Source organism: Salmo trutta, chromosome 19 (genome assembly GCF_901001165.1).
Source record: "Salmo trutta chromosome 19, fSalTru1.1, whole genome shotgun sequence".
NCBI classification, from domain to species: domain Eukaryota; kingdom Metazoa; phylum Chordata; class Actinopteri; order Salmoniformes; family Salmonidae; genus Salmo; species Salmo trutta.
Genome location: NC_042975.1, coordinates 22146319 through 22168779, shown reverse-complemented (window position 1 = coordinate 22168779; position 22461 = coordinate 22146319). Strand labels below are relative to the sequence as shown.

At 41.1% G+C, this 22461-nt stretch overlaps 1 protein-coding gene and 1 long non-coding RNA gene across 2 annotated transcripts in view; one reads left to right on the top strand and one right to left on the bottom strand.

Moving 5' to 3' along the window:
- Positions 1–204: 204 nt before the first annotated feature.
- LOC115154173 (uncharacterized) lies at positions 205–7697 on the bottom strand. The gene is made up of 3 exons (XR_003867835.1): positions 7201–7697; positions 4265–4368; positions 205–794 (listed from the first exon to the last, which is right to left on the bottom strand). It is a non-coding gene; the product is annotated as an uncharacterized LOC115154173 (long non-coding RNA).
- Positions 7698–9648: 1951 nt separating this feature from the next.
- Positions 9649–22461, top strand: part of pknox2 (pbx/knotted 1 homeobox 2) — a 114254-nt gene continuing 101441 nt past the window's right edge. Inside the window, exon 1 of the mRNA XM_029700132.1 lies at positions 9649–9715. The gene's annotated coding sequence lies outside the window, so the exon portion shown is untranslated. The remainder of the gene's footprint in view (positions 9716–22461) is intronic.

Sequence of the window (22461 nt, the reverse complement as noted above, 5' to 3'; positions counted from 1 at the left end):
TCTCTTCATTCAATTAGCTCAACTGACTTGAGAGACTTCAGGAATAAGACAGTTATGAGGAGTGTAATCACAGAAGAGGTCTTAGTTAGTTAGCCAGATTCAATCAAAATGCCACCCGGCTGCATCTGAACAATGTAGACAACAAGCGCTATGCATATTCATTACAAACACTTCTAGTAGCAGGAAAGATTTCAGTAGTCAAGATGAACAACATTGAAATGTTTAATAAAGTTCTCCTAAAAAAATCACAATACAACTATTTTATAAATACAATTGGTGAAAAAAAAATCAATGTCAAAAATATACATACAGTCATCAGTCTTATCCTTTGAACTTCTGAATCAGGCAATATCAGGCATTCTATTAATGCAAGTGCTACTCCACCACCACAATTCAAAGTAGCCTAATTGCTATCCATAAACACAAAACATATTGTCTATGTTTACAGTGGCCTATACCAAAGAACATAGTAGCCTCTTTAATTTCAGTTCGCCCAAAATTGCCCCCCATCAACAAACAACGGTCGATGGGCTCGGTTGCCAACCTGTCCTGCGCTCAATTTCACTAGGGCCCCTCTTAGTTGGCCTCTTCTCATCTCCAGCGCTGCACATTGGGCCCTGGCCACCAGTCTAGCAGGCCAACTTGGCCTGGCCACTCAGCTCTAGTGTGTTCAAGGGCTTGGCATAGACAGCTTCCAGGAAATGGAGGGGCAGCAGGCCGAACAGAGCAACCAAGAAGCCTACGCTGGCCACCGACAGCAGAACGTATTGGCTGATGAAGAAAGTGTCTACGGTCTGCAGGAGGAAAGAGATGTTCAGACAGTTACAAACTGATGATAAATGGGTTAGTTTAGGATGGATGGTTTGTGTATGTTTGATAAGTAGGTATCTTGTGTTTAAATGGTTGGTGTAATTCCTCTTTCTTCCAACAGATGTCACAAGTGAGCCACTGCAATCAGTTCTGGGGAGGGAGAAAATGGAAGGCAAGGCGAGGCAGGTTACCCCTTACATTTCACAATAAGCCAAATGTTAAAGGCCCAGTACAGTCAAAAACATGATTTCCCTGTGTGTATTATATTGGCGCACACTATAAGGGTGGAATAATACTGTGAACTTGTGAAAATTATGATAATGCCCTTTTAGAGGTGTTTGAAAAGACTGCCTGAAATTTCAGCTTGTTTTGGTGGGATAGTTTTGGCCTGCCTTGGCATCATCCGGAGGTCAATTAGTTAGACCAATAACAAACAGCGTTCCAAACCCCTCTGCCATTCAACAGTTAGTTTTCCCCTCCCCACTCAGACCATACCCAGACACTCCTAGTAAAATTCATGCTTGAGAAATTGCTCTTGCCAAGTTAGGTACTAATTGTTCCCCAGAAAGGATTTGATATTGAGATGAAAACAACTGCATTGGGCCTTTAACATGGACTTTGGTAAACGTATCACAGTGTCTGACTTGATTTAGTAGTTATTATATTGTACTCAAGCAAACATGGCCTCATTCAAGAAATTGACTTTTTTGTTCTTTTTTTTTAAAAAACATTTTTAGTCATTTAGCAGACGCTCTTATCCAGAGCGACTTACAGTAGTGAATGCATAGATTTCATACATTTTTTCCCCCCCATACTTTTTCCGTACTGGTCCCCCGTGGGAATCGAACACACAACCCTATAGTGCAAGATAGTGCAAGAGACTTGATAATAGCGATATGAGTCATTCAAGGCTTTTCTTAAAGCTAATGATCCCTCAATGTCTGCAGTATGATCACTTGTTGCATCATCCACTTGAAATGTCTTTTCAACTAAAATCATTTTGGCATGTTGAAACTTGATGATAGCAAAAACACAAATGATTCATGACACCAAAAAATTAATTGAATACATTAAGACCAATATTCCTCAAAAGATAGGATACATACTAGGGCCTTGGTGTGAGGCAAGGGGGGGGGGGGCATCGTCTCTGGCGAATGCAGTGTTCTCTCATTTAACGCATCTCACTTTCTTATTTGCCAATTAGCCAGCGAGCGGAGCCCAGAGCTGGGGCCCATGTTTTATTAATGTGGCATCGGACTGCTCGGTACTGGGGCCCTGTCTGGGGCAGGCCCTAATTGGCACTGTGTTATTTTGCTTTTGTTTAACAGCGAGAGGTTAGAGGTTTCTTACACTAGTGTTCACACACACACACACACACACACTCTCAGTCACATACAAGTGGAAACCATGTGTTTGATGTATTTGATACAATTCCACCTATTCCGCTCATTACCATGAGCCCTTCCTCCCCAATTAAGGTGCCACCAACCTCCTGTGCTGTACACACACTCTCAATCATCATATATACTGCTTCTAGTCTGTTTATCATATATCCTAGTCACCTTACCCCTAAGGTACTGGATTGATAGAGGTAGACATGTATAAGGGTAAGGTGACTAGGATATATGATAGACTAGCAGCAGCATATATGATGATTGAGAGTGTGTGTACAGCACAGGAGGTTGGTGGCACCTTAATTGGGGAGGACAGGCACGTGGTAATGGCTGGAGCAGAATGGTATCAAATACATGGTTTCCATGTGTTTGATGCCATTCGCTCCATTCCAGCCATTATTATGAGGCGTCCTTCCCTCAGCAGCCTCCACTGGTGTACAGTATCAATATGTGTGCACGTTGTGTGTGTGAGCGAATTAAGTGAGAGTGTGAGTGTGTAGAATGTGCATAGAGTGAGTGTGTATAGAGGGTCAATGTAGACCGTCCATGTAGCCATTTTGTTAGCTATTTAAACGGTGCATATTATTATTTTAGCACACAATAGCTAGTTATTAGGAGGTAAGTCACATAGAAACATAGAATGTAATTTAATAGGATCTCTGTGGTAAGGAATATCTGGTTGAGCCTCTTCCAAGACAGCCTTCTACAAGATAGTTGCCTGTTATACCCCCGTATTTCAATAGACCTTCTGGCATTGTTTTTGATGTAATGATAGCTAGTACTCCAGTTGTAGACCATTGAGACAACTATTTACAATGTGCAATAGGCAGCAGAATTAAAACAATCTTAGCTATGCTTGTTTATTTTTTATTTGAATATGGCCTAGAAATTATGTACCCCACCGGTAATCTTTTAAATCAATAAAATAGTTTCGTTTTTTTTTTTTACACATTCCAAAGACTTGAAACTCATCTACAAGTCAATTAATATTTCACAACATAAACCTAACTACATTAACACTTTGCTGTGGGAACATAGAAATCCTTAAAAAGTATCATGGCAGAACAGCAAATCCTGAATGTATTCACATGATTATGAATGCATGCAGTCAAAAATAGATTGCCTGAATCTGATTCCTCAGGTCCATGTGTGAGGTGATCTTGCCCATTGGCCTAAACTAACAGGACACTAGGCCTACAGCACTATGAATGCGTCCCAAATGGCACCATATAACCTATTTAGTGCAGTACTGCACCAAATAGAGAATAGGGTGTCATTTGAGACGCAGTTCATGTCTCCCTGTAGTTCTGGTTTTCCCATACACACACCGGCCAGGCTGGCGGTGCCCTCTTTGGGGTGGCAGCTTGGCGGATCTGGCTGCGTTATTTGGCAGGCGGTGCAGGAGGAAAGCACTGCAGTCTGTTTGTGCTGCTGTTGGGGAGAGATAAATCAGACCAGGTCTTTACGACAAACACACCGCCACATGTTCTGAATGCAGCTCTGCAGCCAGGGCCAGCAGGCCACTCTGCTAGGCCTACATACATGGACCACAAAACAAAAGCCATGATGATTTTAAAAAAAGTAGCAGTTTACTTGTTTGGGACAAAACCCTCTGTGTTGTTCAGGGGAATCATTTGATGAGCTCAACTACTCTATTCAAATTCAATAGATCTTCATACTCCATTAAAAATCAACCTACACTGCACTGCAGTGATTTAGCAGACAAACATAAAATGTTTTTATTAACTTAGATTTTTTCAGGGTAGCCCTCAACACTACAATTTCAACATAACAGTGCATGTGTAATCCTGAGTGATGTTCAGCCAGTGCACAGTAAAGTGCTGTGTGGCCAGTTCAGTTTTTGGTGCTGCTGTTAGTACCCTGTTCAACTTGAGTATCAATATTAGAAAACACATGACACCAGTGGCTCACACTTCTGAAGAGAGCCTTTGAATTCCAAGTGTGCCAACAACAACCTTCTGCTCTGACAAGGCAACTATTGAGGCAGCCAGCTGCGGTTCACTTGCAAGTGTGTGTGTGATTACAGTATTATAGCTTACCTCAAAGGTCTTTGAATGGTGACAGGGTCTCTGAGCTGCGGGGGAAGAACACCAGGATAAGAGTGGAAATGAGGGCCAGCAGGAAGACAGGGATGACCCCTAAGCTGTTAGTCAACAAAAACAATACCGATATATAATTTATATTAAACACAAAATCTAAGTGTGAAATAGGGATTGGTCAGTGGCAAATTCTCTACCAAGGTATTCCAGCACAAAGCTTTGACCTACTACAGTAGCTATGTTGGTCTATTGTACTTCTAACAACGTGTAGGCAGGTTGCTTAGGATTCAAACCTTCTCAAACAGACTAATTCATAGTCTTAGAGGTGGTACTCCCACCATAATGTGAGTTGTACTGTATACAGTACAAAGGGAAAATGTTTTATTCTTCATTAAATAATTTTCCTAGTAATCACTTGATTGGGTGTTCTGTAGGACTAATGCAAATTTGGCCAAGGGCACTCCAATCAAGCCAATCAAATCTGTAACCAGTAAACTAACCCCTTTTTACTCATTTTCATGCTTTGTTTAGACAGGCAGCCCAATTTTGATCATAGTTTTCACGAATTGGTGTTTTAACCAATCAGATCAGAAAAATATCTGATGTGAAGAAAAATCACATGGATTGGTCAAAATACCAATTAGTGGAAGAAAAAAAAATCAGAATTTGTCTGGCTGTCTAAAGGCAGCCTTAGTGAAGCAATTCATTTTCTCAGTAAAATCATGACAGAACCATTTCAGCAGTAGTGAAAAACATGTAGCCTAGCTGGTGTCAGTGGAAATAACAGTTAGTCTAAAAACAAATTACACTAAGGATGTAGGGCCTAACTATTTAATATCATCTCTGAAATAAATTATAAATGTGTACAGTATAATCCTCAAAAGTGTAGGCCAAGGGATTGAGGTGGAAGAGCTAGTGGGGCATTCACCTATGACCCTATGATTACAGGACATGCCACAACACCACCTGTGACATGACAGCCTGGTCTCATAGACTAGACGTAACATAGTTTAGTCCGGGACACTGAAATTAGTATGATATGTTACGTTTGGTATTGTTACATAAAACAGATGGTTACTTAATTCAAAAAAATGAAAGTAGGGTGGTTTGTCGGGTTGGGCATAGAACGCAAACATCTAGCAACCCAAAGGTTGTGATTTCAAATCTCATCATAACAAATTCAGAAATGTATAAACTGACTACTTACAACTTTTTAGCTAATTTGCAACTACTTAGCATGTCAGCTAACCCTTCCACTATCCCTTTTAGTTAACTCTTCCTCTAACCTTAACCCTAACCCTTAGCTTATGTTAGCCACCTAGCTAGAATTCCTGACATATCATAAGTTTTGCAAATTCGTAACATATTGTACATTTTGCAAATTTGTATGCAATAAGAATTGTAATTCGTAACATATCATATGAAATGGGTGATGGACATCCTAAATGAATACATACACCATCTATAAAAAAGTATGTGGACAATCCTTGAAATTAGTGGATTCGGCTATTTCAGCCACACCGTTGCTGACAGGTGTACAAAATCGAGCACAGTCATGTAATCTCTATAGACAAACATTGGCAATAGAATGGAATTAGTGAAGAGCTCAGTGACTTTCAACGTGGCACCTTCATAGGATGCCACCTTTCCAACAAGTCAGTTCTTTACATTTCTGACTTACTAGAGCTTCCCCGCTCAACTGTAAGTGCTGTTATTATGAAATGGAAACGTCTAGGAGCAACAATGGCTCAACCGCGAAGTGGTAGGCCACACACAAGCTCACGGAACGGGACCGCCGAGTGCTGAAGCGCGTAAAAAAACAACAACAAAAAAACACCTGTCCTCGGTTGCAACACTCACTACCGAGTTCCAAACTGCCTCTGGAAGATACGTCAGCAAAATAATTGCTTGTCGGGAGCTTCATGAAATGGGCTTCGATGGTCGAACAGCCTCACACAAGTCTAAGATCACCACACTCAACATCAAGCATCAGCTGGAGTGGTGTAAAGCTCACCGCCATTGGAGTTTGGAACAGTTGAAATGCGTTCTCTGCAGTGATGAATCACACATCACCATCTGGCAGTCCAACGGATAAATCTCTGTTTGGCGGATGCCAGGAGGACACTACCTGCTCCAATGCAACTGTAAAGTTTGGTGGAGGAGGAATAATGGTCTGGGGCTGTTTTTCATGGTTCAGGATAAGCCCCTTAGTTTCAGTGAAGGGAAATCTTAAAGCTACAGTATACAATGACATTCTTGACGATTCTGTGCTTCTAACTTTGTGGCAACAGTTTTTGGGGAAGGCCCTTTCCTGTTTCAGCATGACAATGCCTCAGTGTGGAAGAACTTGACTGGCCTGCACAGAGCCCTGACCTCGACCCCGTCGAACACCTTTGGGATGAATTGGAACGCTGACTCAGAGCCGGGCCTAATCGCCCAACATCATTGCCCGACCTCACTAATGCTCGTGGCTGAATGGAAGCAAGTCCCCGCAGCAACGTTCCAATAGCTAGTGGAAAGCCTTCACAGAAGATTAGAGGCCGTTATAACAGCAAAGGGAGACCAACTCCATTTAATGCCTATGATTTTTTAATGAGATGTTTGACGAGTAGATGTCTACATACTTTTGGTCATGTAGTGTACCATACGAAACATATACTAAATGGGGAGTACAGAATAATACAAATACTATAGTTGCCCTTTTTTTTTAATGGGGATCATAATAAAATACCAAAAGACCAGGTTGGCAATCGACATGAAAGTCCAGACCTCTTGGCAGAGGTAGAAGTAGGCTATTCAGGGTAATGCAAATGAGAAAGTCCTGTACAATGTTCACTGGCATCATATCAGCACAAGATAATGTGTACAAAATACTAAAATGTGTTTAGGTATCTAGCTAACTTAGACCTGCATGTGTGTATGCATTCACAACTTACTTAGTTGGTCCAGTAGCTCTCAAGAGGATCATCCTAAGCACAAAAGCTACAATCCAGATAAGAGCAATGAAGAAAACCCCAGTACCCACGCCCAATACCGTACCAGCCATTCTTCACCAAATCAAAGGGCTAGACTAACGCGTTAGCTAGCTTACTACTCACATAGGTCTTGAGGAGATTCAAATGAGCTGTGTTGTTGATCAAGCAAAGCTATTTGCGTGAAATTGTGTTTCTACAAAACGAGTTGCATCGTTTGAACTGGCATTTTTCACTCGCAGTTGACAGTCAAGTTTGATTAAAAAAACGAGTTTGTTAGCTAGCTAAACGGCTAGCTTGTGTTAGTAACGAACTTCTTTCCCAAATAATTGACTCACTGTTCGAGACCGCTCATGATAATGTTGTGTGAATGTTTGTCGCCTACCAACCGCTTACATGCGAACTGTTTAGCAACTACCAACTGGCTCTCTTGGTTACAAATAACCTTCAATTTCATAGGATAGACCACTAGGGCAAAGAGCCATACAGAGTGGTTGTTACTAAATACCGAATAGAATGCTGGGAAGTGTAGGGTATTCTAGTCCTAGCTGAAGTTGCATCTGAAATTGGGTAGGGTCGCTTGTGTTTATTTGCTATGAACTACCTAGGCTTTAACTTTGGATGCTTTTTTTTTACAATAGTATAACCACGATAAATCCAACTAACGTGGTGATGATTATGTTGGTGATTCAACATGGGTAATTTCAATCACAGGCTGCCGCAAAATGCTTTTCAGACAATATCCAGCCTACAATTTCATGAGTGTAACCGATGTGAAATGGCTAGTTAGTCAGCGGTGGTGCGCGCTAATAGCGTTTCAATTAGTGACGTCACTCGCTCTGAGACTTGAAGTAGGGTTTCCCCTTGCAACGGCCGCGGCTTTTGTGGCGCGATGGGTAACGATGCTTCGTGGGGTGTCAGTTGTTGATGTGTGCAAGGGTCCCTGGGCGAAGAGAGGGACGGAACCTACACTGTTACTGTTACATCAAATCAAACTGTATTTGCCACATGCGCCGTATACAACAAGTGTACACTTTACCGTGAAATGCTTACTTACAAGCCCTTAACCAACAGTGCAGTTCAAGAAGAAGAAAAAAATGTACCAAGTAGGCTAAAATAAAAAGTAGTAATAAAAAGTAACACAATAACAATAACGAGGCTATATACAGGGGGCACCGGTACCGAGTCAGTGTACAGGCCAGTTGAGGGAATCTGTAAATTGTCCAGTGGTGATTTTTATTAATTGTTCAGCAGTCTAATGGCTTGGGGGTAGAAGCTGTTGAGGAGCCTTTCGGTCCTAGACTTGGCGCTCCGGTACCGCTTGCCGTGCGGTAGCAGAGAAAACAGTCTATAACTTGGGTGAGTGGAGTCTGACAATGTTACGGGCTTTCCTCTGACACCACCTATTATATAGGTCCTGGATGTCAGGAAGCTTGGCCCCAGTGATGTACTGGGCTGTTCGCACTACCCTCTGTAGCGACTTATGGTCAGATGCCGAGCAGTTGCCATACAAGGCGGTGATGCAACTAGTCAGGATGTTTTCGATGGTGCAGCTGAATAACTTTTTGAGGATCTGGGGGCCCATGCCAAATCTTTTCAGTCTCCTGAAGAGGAAAAGGTATTGTCGTGCCCTCTTCACGACTGTCTTGGTATGTTTGGACCATGATAGTTTGTTGGTGATGTGGACACCAAGGAACTTGAAAGTCTCGACCCGCTCCACTACAGCCCCGTTGATGTAAATGTGGGCCTGTTCGGCCGCCTTTTCCTGTAGTCCACCATCAGCTCCTTTGTCTTGCTCACATTGAGGGAGAGGTTGTTGTCCTGGCACCACGGCCAGTTCTCTGACCTCCCTATAGGCCGTCTCATCGTTGTCGGTAATCAGGCCTACCACTGTTGTGTCGTCAGCAAACTTAATGATGGTGTTGGAGTCGTGTTTGGCCACACAGTCGTGGGTGAACAGGGAATAAAGGAGGGGACTAAGTACACATACTGAACATGTAATATTTGTAGCCTATTGCCACTGTAATATTGGAATAATATATCATTATGAATAATGAATAGCGCAGACCTAGACCAATAGCCTGGCTCTTTTTTTTCAAAGGTGTGTCATCATTGTGAAGTTATGCAATGTATCCATCCTCATGCGAGGATGTCTGCTACAATGTTTCCAATGAATGTAGCCCATCACTTGCTTGTCTCACCGTCAATATGTAATTTTTAATTTGCGCCGACAGGGGGCCGGCAGACTCCGCGGTTTGAGTAGATGGAGATGCGCAGGGCCTGGGTTTGTGTGGTGGGAGACCAGTGGAGGTGATGGGAGGGGGGCTACGAGGAGGCAGATGAGGCAGGGGTGGGGGGGTGGTGGTGGTGGTGGGGTTGGGGGTGGGAGGGGTCTTACATGGTACACGTCACTGCTTGTGCAGGGGAGTATAGGCTGTGTTGTCAGCCTAGTGTCAGTCTGATGAAGATTGGCATTCAGGTAAGCTGTCATTCATTTTCAATGTCAGAGCATGGAGCAGGCTAACACTCCAGCGTCATTACAAAAGGCAGCACATTATTCATACAGACAGGGCCATGCTAGGGAAAGAGAGAGAGCGCGAGAGAGAGAGCGAGAGGGAGGAAGTGAGAGAGAGAGAGAGCGCGAGGGGAAGAGAACAAGATAGACAGGGAGAGAGGGGAGGAGGGAGAGAGTGCATGTGCGAAAGGGAGGGAAGAGGAGAGGAAAAAGAGAACAGAGAAGGGTGATACATTTTTGTACTGGATGGAAAGACGAGGATTTGTGCTTGATGCAGCGTTTGGATGAATAAAATGGCCTATGTATGTTTCAGATAATGGCATTAGGCGTTTTCGTTTTGCGTGGACACTTTAGTTTTCAAGGGATATGGAGAAGAGAGAATTATCGAAGACTGTACTAGACATTTTTAGACACTGCACCTGAACGTGCTTTCCGACAATGGATTCATGCTCATTGAATAATTATTTCTTAATTAATGAATATGCATGTATATATTTAGTTTTATTAATTGTATTTTCAAATATGTTTTGACTGGCATAGCCTGTATGATAGACCTATTTCATGGATATGGATTTTATTCATATTTACATCGAGTCGTCTATAATTTTCATAGATTTTTAGCTGGACGATTGTCTTTAAACTTCATTGTATTCGATCGAATCATTTTCATTAGCTTATTGTTATAGATGGGCTATAGGTGGAAGAAATATCTCCTCTTCTCTAAGGAAAAAAGCACGTTTTGCTGTCAGACCAGGCTGGTAAAATAACTAATAGTATAGGACTAACTTTAGGCTACAAATAGTCCCGTTTGGCATCAATAAGCTATCCCAAATTCACTGTAAATAACTGCTAATGTATGTAATATAAGTATAAGAGGATGAAAGTCAACAAAATTGTTTATAATTGACAAATGGGCTACATTAATAATCTATTCACGTATAGGCAATTGAGGCGCATTATTTTTGCGTTTTTTGGCACATTGGTTATGCGTTATGCTAGACATTGTAGCCTAATCATTGCCACTTTGTCTAAACTACAAACGGTACGCTGGTTATGGCTTGTCAATCAAATCTTGCAATAGCCTGAGCATGGCAAAGAGTTTTAAAGATTTTATTGTAGCGCTATGTGGTTTGGATTAGATCATTTGAAGTCTTGGCACTTGGCGCTCCAACAAAGCAATCCAACCCACTGCCCTATTTGTATGCATTATAGTCAGTGTTTTAGTTTGAATTAATCTGAAATAGCATCTTGTAAAATATTGTTATAGTTATTTAATTGCTCTAGTCAACAAGTCGGATGACTTTAATCCATGTATCAAAATAAATTCAGTTTGGCACTTTATTAGCTACTGTATTTCTATCTTTCTACCTTCATAAGTGAATGGCTTGTGGCTGTCGTCAACTCAGTGACTACAATGTTTGCTTTTCATTGCTGAGGCATACCCTGCAAGACCACTCCAGACTGAACATTAGCCCTCTTTGTGTGGCACGACTCAATGCCTAGTCGCTATATATACTTTCTATTTTGGATTACTTGTTTATTCCAGGACTGGGCTTTTAGTGGGCTGGGCATTTTACATGAACACTCTCAAAATGTCACATAATTTGGAGTTGACTCCAGTCATGTATTCACAATTTATTGTCATGTATAGATTATAAAGAATTAAGCTATTTTGTCTTTCTCCCTCTAAGCTTCAAAGTTGTTGAACATTATAGTGAGTTCTGATTCACAATTCATGCATTCAATATGTGCCCATTTGCAATGTTTGGTCTTCTAATATGGTTTTATTTAGTCGAAGTAGTTGAAGTATTATTGGGTATAACCCTGCATCTGATATTAACTCACTTTTGTTTTTTTATATTTAAACTAAACTGATATATACATACAAGGTATTACCACAAAAATGATTATATAAACTCCATTTGAAGGAGTATTCCATACAACCTCTCAAGTTCTGATGAAAGTTATATTCAGAGAGCATAATTCAAAGCAGTTTATATTTAGAGCAAAATCAGAATCTGCATCTTATTTGGAAATTGGAAAATAAGCCATGTACATGCCAAGTAATTGTAAACATGAAACGTGTAAAACTACTGTAAAGAAACATATAATATGTAAAACATGTAATATTGAAAGCTAATCTTTAGGCCTCACTCAACTAAAGGGCCCTGTTCAATCAACTTTCAAGAAGGCTGAAAGTCCTTGTGGTATAGGGTTGAACATGATGCAGGGTCAGTGTTGTGCACAGTGACCCTTATCCCTTTATACATACAAAATCTGATGTCTTTGCATGTTGTACTCACATTACCAAGCAAGAAATGGTAATAAAATTGCTGCGGCAATGTATTCACAAGTCACATAACAAAAGCTAGTGACTCAGGCATTTAGTCCCCTACGTATCTACCACATATGGGACAGTCGTAAACACTTCAATGGACCAGATTTGTTTGAACTTTGACTATGAACATAAACAATGCATTTTCTTAATTTGTCTTTATTTGTGTTGACAGAAGAATATGAGTCAAAGAATGAATGTAACTTGTGTGTCTGTAAAATAAATATCAGACTCATGATCCAAGCAAATAATTCAAAAGTTAGTTGTGGAAAATAAGAGAGTCAAATAACACACACACACACACACACACACACACACACACACACACACACACACACACACTATAATCTCAATTTTGTCACAAACCACTCATCCTTAGTGCTTGTGCCATTTTGTTGTGTACCCCACACAATTCCAAATGTTGGTAGATCGGGGTATTGACAATTTAGATGCTCCAAAACCCTGCTGGGATCCTAATTGCTGATTTGTGTCATGGGACAAGCAGCCCAGGGGCAAAACTGCAGATACAAAACACCCAGACATTATTTGCATATTCCCATTCTCCAGTTTATGGGTCAATTACATTATTACTGTGCTCTCCTGCAGCTTTTTGGGGATAATCACTAATAAAGTAATTCAGTCGCACAAATGAAGGAAATAAGCAGAGCGAGAAAAGCATATGTTATAAACCAATTTGTGCATTTATGTGTGGCCATAAAGTGATTGAGAAAATTTAAGTGATGTGCAAATGCCTGCTATTTCCTTGCCTTAGCCCCTAATACCACCTCCTTCACTGTGCCAAAGTAACAAATACATCATTTTCTCTGAGAAAACCATCAAGGTTTTTCAGGTCTCATTCTAACTAATAACCCCATTTCATAATCTTCGTCTTAGCAGTCAGATGGAGGGGGAGAGAGCGAGAGAGAGAAGGGGAGAGAGAGTTGTTTTGTTTGAAATCATTCATGAGGCCTTAGTCTGCTGGGTGTATCGCGTTGGAGTGCACCAAGGTCTTGTTCTATCCCCGGGAACATTTGGGCCTTTTTCTCTGCTGTACAGGCCTCCATAGTGCAGCACACCAGCAGACCTCGAGATGATTGGGATGCATGTTGTGGCCCCTACATCAGGGTCCCTCACCGGCCAGGCCCACTAAGCTTGCTTGATCCCTATTGCTCTCTTGAGGAGGGACGAGGCCTGCTTTAACCGTCGGAGGGCTCAGTATAAGGACGACCCTGGATGCTTTTATACTTTATCCCTCGCCCCATTATCCCACTACTGCTGCGTTGGCATCGCTCTAACTCTAAGTCCGTCACCGGGGAGCGACATGGAGAGGAAACAAATTTGCTTGATTTATGCTCTGGAGGAGCAGTGGATGTATTTAACGATCTGCCATGTTGTTTGTGTCATGTGCAATTGGCTGATCCTTCGCTGCTGCTTGCTCAGTCTGCAGAAGGACTGAAAATAGATAGGGTCATGAAAATGCATTAGAACTCTCAGATGTTTTCCAAAGCCACTACATTTGAATAGCAACCAGCAGATGTGAATGGATTTAGTTCCTATTACTTTAACAATATGCTTTCCAAAATCATCAGATCACCAAGTATACTAGGCAAGATCTTTATGGTTCTGTAGAGGTTGTCCAGACAACCCTCATGGTTGGAGATCTGGATATAAGTCTATAACTATAAAACATCACAGTATGTCATAGCATTGAATAAAATATTTAGTCATTTGCTAATGATTTTAGCTTCAGCACTTTGATCGTATTGCCCTTTTTTAGGATGAGGAAATGAAGTAACAGCAGGGAGACATTCCTGAAACTAAGCAAAACTCACTAAACAGAATGCTGATGTTTTTAATTACGTTTAGTTGAAGTGGATGTAATTATAGTGTGATAGATCATAGTCAAGCTATGAATACAGCTATTTATTGGCAATAATGACAATAATGTTTATTGAAAGTACATTTAAACTTCTTTACAATATGATGGTGATGATGATGATGATGATTATTATTCACACCAAAATCAAGTTGTTTTTTTACTGTAAAAATGATTATTCAAGGATCAAAAGCTAAATCAAATTAGCAGCAGCTTATTATTAATTCTGCATTTAAAGACCTTTAACAAGACTGCAAACCTCTTTGTGCTTTTGCTTTTTATCTCTGGTGGAATGCAGATAATCCTAATAAATTAATACAGCCTCACAGAGAGAAATATGAAGCCTGCCAGTAAATCCTGAATTTATTATATTCAAGAGCCCTGGTAACAGCTGAGCTGGGTGAGGTTAGAAATATTTGATTTTGATTCAACAGCAGATCAAAGCAGAGAAAATCACACCAACCGCTATGGATGCTGCATATTTGTGAGCTCCCTTCTCCAAAAATACATACATGTATGGGCAGCAATATGGTAACCCTACAGTTGGTTAAAAAACATACACCCTTAGTGGGAGACTCTTGGAACGTAGGTTAAAACTACAGCTAGAGCTACCATTCATATTCCCACAATTAGTTTTGAGGTGTGAAATGTCATTCTCGAGTTTCCTAGACATTTTGTCTGGCTGTGTTACAAAGCATTGGCCGAGACACAGAGGGCGTGGAGAGAGTACTACTCCTTGGTGGTAACCAAGACAGTTGTCTTGATGGAATCTGGTTGGCCATTTCCTTATGTTGATGATTGGCACTAGACAGTAGTAGACTGTACTTAGAAAAACAGTACACAGGTCCATTGAATGGATGCAATCTCCTAAGTGCCATTTTGTCCTAAGAAGTGCCATCTCTCACAATTTGCTGGAATGACATCACTCAGCCCTTTCTGCCTAACTGTATACTTCCTGTGTATTTCTCAGTGTATTGTATTACAGGACATCACTGGTTTGGAGGACAATATTTTCCCTCTGTACTCTCACCTCCTGGCTTTTTAACATTAGTCTATAATCGAGTTTCCGTCCCTGCAAATCCATCTGTACACCTTGTTTTTGTTCTCCCTATGATGTCCATAGAGGTTTATTATCAAAAGCCAGATGCAACGTCTGACATAGGAAATCAAGGACATTTTTCTGATGGGCTTTGTTATAGCAGAAGCAGTGCGTCAAAGGACTGAAAGCATCGCTTAAGCGGCAATGACAGAATAATCTATTGTATTGCGTTTTAGTGGAAATTTCACTTATTAACTACAAATGACTTCCTCAATGTGGTCCAATTCCTTGTAAAAAGCACCATGATTTTATGCTGACGTTGACTAGTGGGAGTGCATTTTATTTCTCCCTGGTAATGTTATGTCTTATGTTTACTAGACTTTGACTCTCCAAAATACTTTAAGGAGTACCGTTTCATCTCCGCAATATAGTGCATTAACGCATTTTGGCTGTAGGGAGACTGTAAAGCTCCCAGCTCCTCTCGGCTTTGACATATTAGATGATTTAGGGGTTCTAGGCAATGGAGATCTTTGAAAAACATAGGTCCCTCTAAAGCTAACTCTTCTAGGCTTGAGTCAATGGTTCCATAGTTTTGTGCATTGTTCACGTTGAACTCGGTGATATTCAGTCTATTTTGGGGATGGAAGAGAGGAATTTTTTACATTCAGCTTGTCCACATGTTAAGATGTACTTGATAGTTGATACTGTACTTATTTCACGTTGTCCAAACTTTAAGAATCTGAAATTTACTTTTGTTCAAAGTAAAGTTTGTGGACGTTTTCCCATTCTGTTCCCTAATCCTAAAATAGAGAAGTTAATTAAGAAAATAATCTCCTTCCAAATTGATGAGCCTCAGATAACTGTGGGCGATTCATACACATGCTTCCTCAAGTTACTTTAATGGTCTTTGGCAACTTTTATTGAAACCAAAATTGAGAAAACTGCAAGTTGACAAGTGCACAGTACACCAAGATGGCCGTATGTGCCATATTCAGATAATTCAATCATTGCTTTCCCCTCTCTTGTTCTCACCCCATTAGTTTCAGAAAATGATGACTCTGGCACTCAGTGAGGGTGTGTGAGAAAACAATAAGTGAGTAAGAAAAACACTGACGTTATGTTAAAGCTACAGGATTGCGTTGAGAATCAGTCCCTTCGCACTTCGCTTTTAGTCAGTTAGACTGGATTCTTTTGCTGTTTTCCTCGTTAACGTTTTTAGATTTTGTTTGGAATTTCAACAGCTGCTTCCCTTGCTCAGTCACAGAGTATGCTTGCACAATTCCTCTGCACATTCTAGTTCTTGTATAGAGAAGCGAAGTAGACTTATTGTGACATCACTCACAGTTAATGTGAGAATGTAAAGTTGTGCCCTGCAGTATAGGTTAGAAATGTCTGAATAGCTCACTGCTCTTTCAGTTCCTTTGCAAGCAGATCATGTTTAGCCCTAGCCTGTGTTACTTTAGCCTCCCTACAAGAGAGCATGCTCCTGTATTGCTGGAGGGCTAGAGCCCAAGGGGGCCAGGGGTGGTTTGTGAGCAAGGACAAGGTTTCTTAGAAATAGTATAGAGTAGGCCAGAGACACTGATCTAAGGTCCGTTTTGCATCCCTAACCTCTAATGATTAAGGTTTTGGGTAGGGTAAACTGATCTGAGATCTGTGCAATCTAAGGACGACTTTTAAACGCTACAGGTTTTCACTCCTCAACAGGAAATGCTCAGTGACATGTTTATGGAGATCCCGTAGAATTTTGTGTCCAGGAATTTCATTCAGCCTTGAAAAAAGGGAGTTAATATGAAATCTAAACCGTAAATACAGTGAAATGTATATGAAACGACTGTGTATGAATGTGGGTACTCTTATGCCTTGATTCTTAATGGCACACACACACACCACGTGAGTGAAAGCTGTGTGTTTGTAAGACTTTTTAGGCTAATGCCAGTTCTGATTTAAGAAGTGGTTGCATTTTTATGACTCAACATGCATCTTACTTCCCACTGGCTGTTCCAAACCACACACGCCAATCCTTATTTTATGTTCTTTCACATTTGTTACGTTTTATTGGACCCAAGGCATCAAGTTGTTGCCTTTCAAGTCAGAATGTAAACAAGAAGATGGCAGATGTATAAAGTGGATGCAGAGGCTCTGGGAAATATTATCATAACAGACACAAACTCTAAAGGAATCTGCACACAGAACAGTTGGCGACACAAGAATGGTAGTAGTTTTATTGTCCATGTTAGAGTTCCCCTGTCTTCCTTATACACATTGTATCAAGAGATTGAGAGAACACCTATTTATTCTACTCAGACTATGTGTCTTAAAACAATGGCCCTAGTTCCTATTTTCCAATTATGCAACTATCAACATACAATAGAATTAACACTTTCCATATTGTAAAACATTTAGACATTTACCATTGTCTTTAAATTACGTGACTAACCTCATCTTATCAGGGTTGCTTTATAGCAGTAAATAAAGAAAATATGAATTGTAATAAAATGTCTAATTGTATTGTCGTACAGACATTTTATAGATGTTAATTCAAGCTTGACAGTACATTATGTAGAGTACTATGTAGAGACAGTACTCATTTTCAACCTAGTCTATCACTGAGCTTTTCTCCACTACAAAGACTTTTGTGACTTCTGTCCATAATTGGTTACCACTCTTTTATCTTATTATCTGTGTGCGCATCATTATTGCAGTCATCACATTAGATTATTTCATGCATAATAAACAGATTCAAACTGTGTGCCGGGTAATTAGTATGTTAGGATATGTGCCGCGATATGAGCTTTGCTTTTCTAATGATCCTATTGTTCCTTCTGTCTATGAAAAGTGTGAGTTACTGATGCAAATTTGGCACGGTTGAATAAGCAATGTATTTCATCATACCATTTTATTTCTCTATACTTTGCTCTTCTTGGAAGCTCCAGCAAATAGAAAAAGATACTAAAGAAATATTACAGAGAGCGATAGGCATGATTTGATTCTGGTTTCTGGTAGATAGATATTAGTCGATTTAAATCACAGATGTGCTAGAGTCCATTCACAAAGAAAGAGTCCTTTGACATTTTATGTGTTGATAGCTCCACTCAGGTCTGTGGAATTTGCAATGCATTGAACTGCATGGTTTTGATACAGGTTTGGAACTTCTTGGCAAGTTAAGGCCAAGTGCCTTAACACTAAACTGACTTTTAGAATGATCACTTTTGGATGTTTGTTGGCAGACATGTTAAGGTTTTTAGGAAGAGAAGAGTACAGTTCTCTGTAGAGGTCTAACAGACAAAAAGATGTGGGGATTTTGGGCCCGCTGATAACAAATCAAATCAAACTGTATTTGTCACATGCGCTGAATACAACAGGTGTAGACCTTACCGTGAAATGCTTACTTACAAGCCCTTAACCAACAGTGCAGTTCAAGAAGTGTTAAGAAAATATTTGCCAAATAAACTAAAGTAAAAAATAATAAAAAGTAACACAATAAAATACAGTAACGAGGCTATATACTGGGGGTACCGGTACCGAGTCAGTGTGTGGGGGTACAGGTTAGTTGAGGTAATTTGTACATCAGCTTTTGTCAACAGAATTTAAGCTAATGTTTTCAATTTTCTGCACTCTGCACTGTACTCATCTTGTCATGAATGACTGAATGAATAATCTATAGGAATGAACAGAGTCCAGAAAATAGGGATTTTAAATCCTCTTTTCCCCCTCTTTTGTGGTAAATATTTTCTTTTTTCCCATGGTTGGGGTCAATTCAAATTGAAGGGAGTAAACTGAAAATAGTTTAATTCCAAAACGCTATCTATTTTCAGAAGATTAAATTAGCTTTTATTGTTTAAAGAAATTCTTAAAGAGATTTGTGTGACTTTTCACTGTCTAATCATGGCATGGGGTTGTTCAATGATAGACATGTATTTGTTTAAAATCAGAGAGACAAATCATTTCAGAGAGACAAATCATTTTACTAAATGTTATATCCTCCTCACTGTCAGAGAAATAAGTAGTCATGCTTGGTTTTAGCCGATGCTCTCATCCAGAATGACTTACAGTGAGTGCATTCATCTTAAGATAGCTAGAAGAGACAACCACATATCACAGTCAAATATACAGGATGCAAACATTCCATTCCAGCTAAACAACAGATATATAGCATTTATCGGAAAAACACATTTTAATACACATCTAAAATATTTTAATTAAACGTCTGAGAACAGTCATATTTTACACACATACAGTACAGTATGAAGGTATCCATAAGCAATCATTTCTGATAAAAAAACTGAAATGTAAAAAATTGGTGGATATAGCATTTTGGATATAAACTCTTCCATTCTAAAAAAGGGATTTTTTTCCAGTGACTTCTGAATAAATGAAAAGTCAAAGATATTTATTTTTAAAGCTTTTCAATTTCTAAATGTTTTATTCAAATCACTTCCAGAACTGACTGCCTTAAATTCGAATTGACCCCAACCCTGATTTTCCCCAATGCATAACACACAAAACACTGATAACCAGCCTATGACCATGGAGGTTTTCGCCAGATGCTTTGATGAGCAACTACATGCATTTTCAATGGCCATAAACGACCACATATACTGTTTATATCCATTTATAAAACCCCACTGCAAATTGTTTATAACCTACCTGCAACCTGCTCTACCACTAACTCATAGTAACAATAGACTTGTCTAGTTTCATCATGTTTCATTGGGTGGTTTGGACGGGCCTGTCATGGCATCATCTGGACACCGAGAACCAAATTTACAAGAGACTAGTCATGTCAGAACGTTAACAGGTTAATGCCTGTGGATGATCCAGCGAGCTTACCAGAGTCATAACCACATAACCGCCTGTCTCCGCCACCATACCATTCTAAAGACAGTGACTATTGACCAACCAACCAACCTCCTCCCCGAAGGTCAGAGTTGAAACAGGACACCTATAACGAGCCACAGTGGGTTCACTAAAGGCGCAGCACCGTACACCGGAGAACACCAGACTATGTCACCTAATAGTGAACCCCTGTCCTCCGTCTTCCACTTGACTTCAGTCCCCCCCTCCCCCGCCACTTACTTTAAATATCTAATTTTATAATGGTGTCCCTCAAAAGGTTGATGACAGCTCTGTGCTAAAAGTGAAATGTAAACAGCTGCTGTGTAGCGTAGAGCGACCGGTGTGGGGCTGAACACGGCAGCCAGTGGGTCTGTGGTTCGCTGTCATGTCGGCAGTAGAATGACAAGGCCTAAGGTGAGGTGAGAAGCCTTTCCACACCGCCAGAAGTTCTGGCAGTTCTGTTCGGTGTCTGCCCGGTCAAACTCCCCTGTGGCAAATACATGGCACACTCCCCAGGTTGGCTCGGGCCAGTTATGTGTAAATGGACATTGTAGCCCCTGAGCGCTGATCTGGGGTCAGGTGTGTTTGTTTAATCTTAATGAGTAAGGTTAGGGATCGGGAAGGGAAAGCTGATCCGAGACCAGGGCTGTGGAACCGTCTGTCAGTGCAGAGTTTTCTGGAGGTGAGATGTCCCCAGTAAAGAGCAGGATGGTGTAGGATCACTTTCACCTTCGTCTTGATTCCAGTGTGTGTGTGTGTGTGTGTGTGTGTGTGTGTAACAGCCATTTAACAGGCTGGCTGTTGTCCCTGGTTTCCTGCTGTGGTGGTATTTATAAACGGTTGAAGACATTTAATACAGATTGCAGCACACATCTCAGCTTTCCCTGTTCTCTTAAATACATTTTGTACTCAGAAACATACAGACAAGCACATACATGATACATCTATCCATAGTTTGAAATGAGCTGGTGCACACTGGTACTGATTACCGGCACCTCAAATGTTCTAATGCTTGAGTACCAGCACATCTTATAGAATATTGCTTCTAAAATATTGACCCTTGTACAGCTAAATTAAAACAGTATAAAACATTTATGAACTATGTGCTTCAGAAAGGGTTAACCTTTTCCTTCCTACTTAGAGAAAGAGAGAGGAGTCTGGAAAAAAACAGGCTAAAGGTCAGCTAGCCAGGCTGACTTCAGACACAGACGGAGAATTCCACACTGTCTTGACTTTTCAGACCCTTGCCCTTCTTCTGCCAAGTTCATTGTGTTCCCTCTTCCCTCCACCGGCTCTCCCTTCTGCTAGACAGAGAGACAACAAATTAACTTCTGGGAGACGTTGTGGGCCCATTGGAGGCCCAATGGAGTAATATAAAACAGGCATGTCTGTATCTGACCCTCCAAAAATAGGGAAGACACCACCAGGGGAAGATAGTTTTATTGTCCCCCAGCGTGCATTAGATCAGCCAGCCTAGCATTCGCTAGTGGAGGTTCCATCCACCCTCCACTGAATTCATCCCCAAGCCTGAGGAATCTGCTGAAAATTCAGTGTCTCAGTCTTTTCCCCTCCATTACCCCTCTTCCCTCCTTCCTTCCTTCCCCTAAGCTCCACCCCCCCCCCCCCCACCCTATAGTCCGTGGACAGGAAGCTAGGCCCTAGCTTTCTGGGAATGGGGGAAGTGTTGGCTCACCTGGGTTGTGCTGGGATGACACAGGTTGGAGCTGGGTTTGGGGCTAGGACTAGGGATGAGGCTATTGGGGCAGGGGATAGGGATATGGCTCATGTGGCTAAGAGCTACTTCTATAGAGCTGAGGCTGGAGCTACTTCTATAGAGCTGGGGATGGAGCTACTTCTATAGAGCTGGAGCTGGAGCTACTTCTATAGAGCTGAGGCTGGAGCTACTTCTATAGAGCTGAGGCTGGAGCTACTTATATAGAGCTGGGGATGGAGCTACTTCTATAGAGCTGGAGCTGGAGCTACTTCTATAGAGCTGAGGCTGGAGCTACTTCTATAGAGCTGAGGCTGGAGCTACTTCTATAGAGCTGAGGCTGGAGCTACGTCTATAGAGCTGAGGCTGGAGCTACTTCTATAGAGTTGGGGCTGGAGCTACTTTTATAGAGATGGAGCTGGAGCTTCTTCTATAGAGCTGAGGCTGGAGCTACTTCTATATAGCTGAGGCTGGAGCTACTTCTATAGAGCTGAGGCTGGAGCTACGTCTATAGAGATGAGGCTGGAGCTACGTCTATAGAGCTGAGGCTGGAGCTACTTCTATAGAACTGGGGCAGGAGCTACCTCTATAGAGCTGGAGCTACTTCTATATAGAGCTGAGGCTGGAGCTACTTCTATAGAGCTGGAGATGGAGCTACTTCTATAGAGCTGGAGCTACTTCTATAGAGCTGAGGCTGTAGCTACTTCTATAGAGCTGAAGCTGGAGCTACTTCTATAGAGCTGAGGCTGTAGCTCCTTCTATAGAGCTGAGGTTGGAGCTACTTCTATAGAGCTGAGGCTGTTGCTACTTCTATAGAGCTGAAGCTGGAGCTATGTCTATATAACTGAAGCTGGAGCTACTTCTATAGAGTTGAGGCTGGAGCTACTTCTATAGAACTGAGTCTGGATCT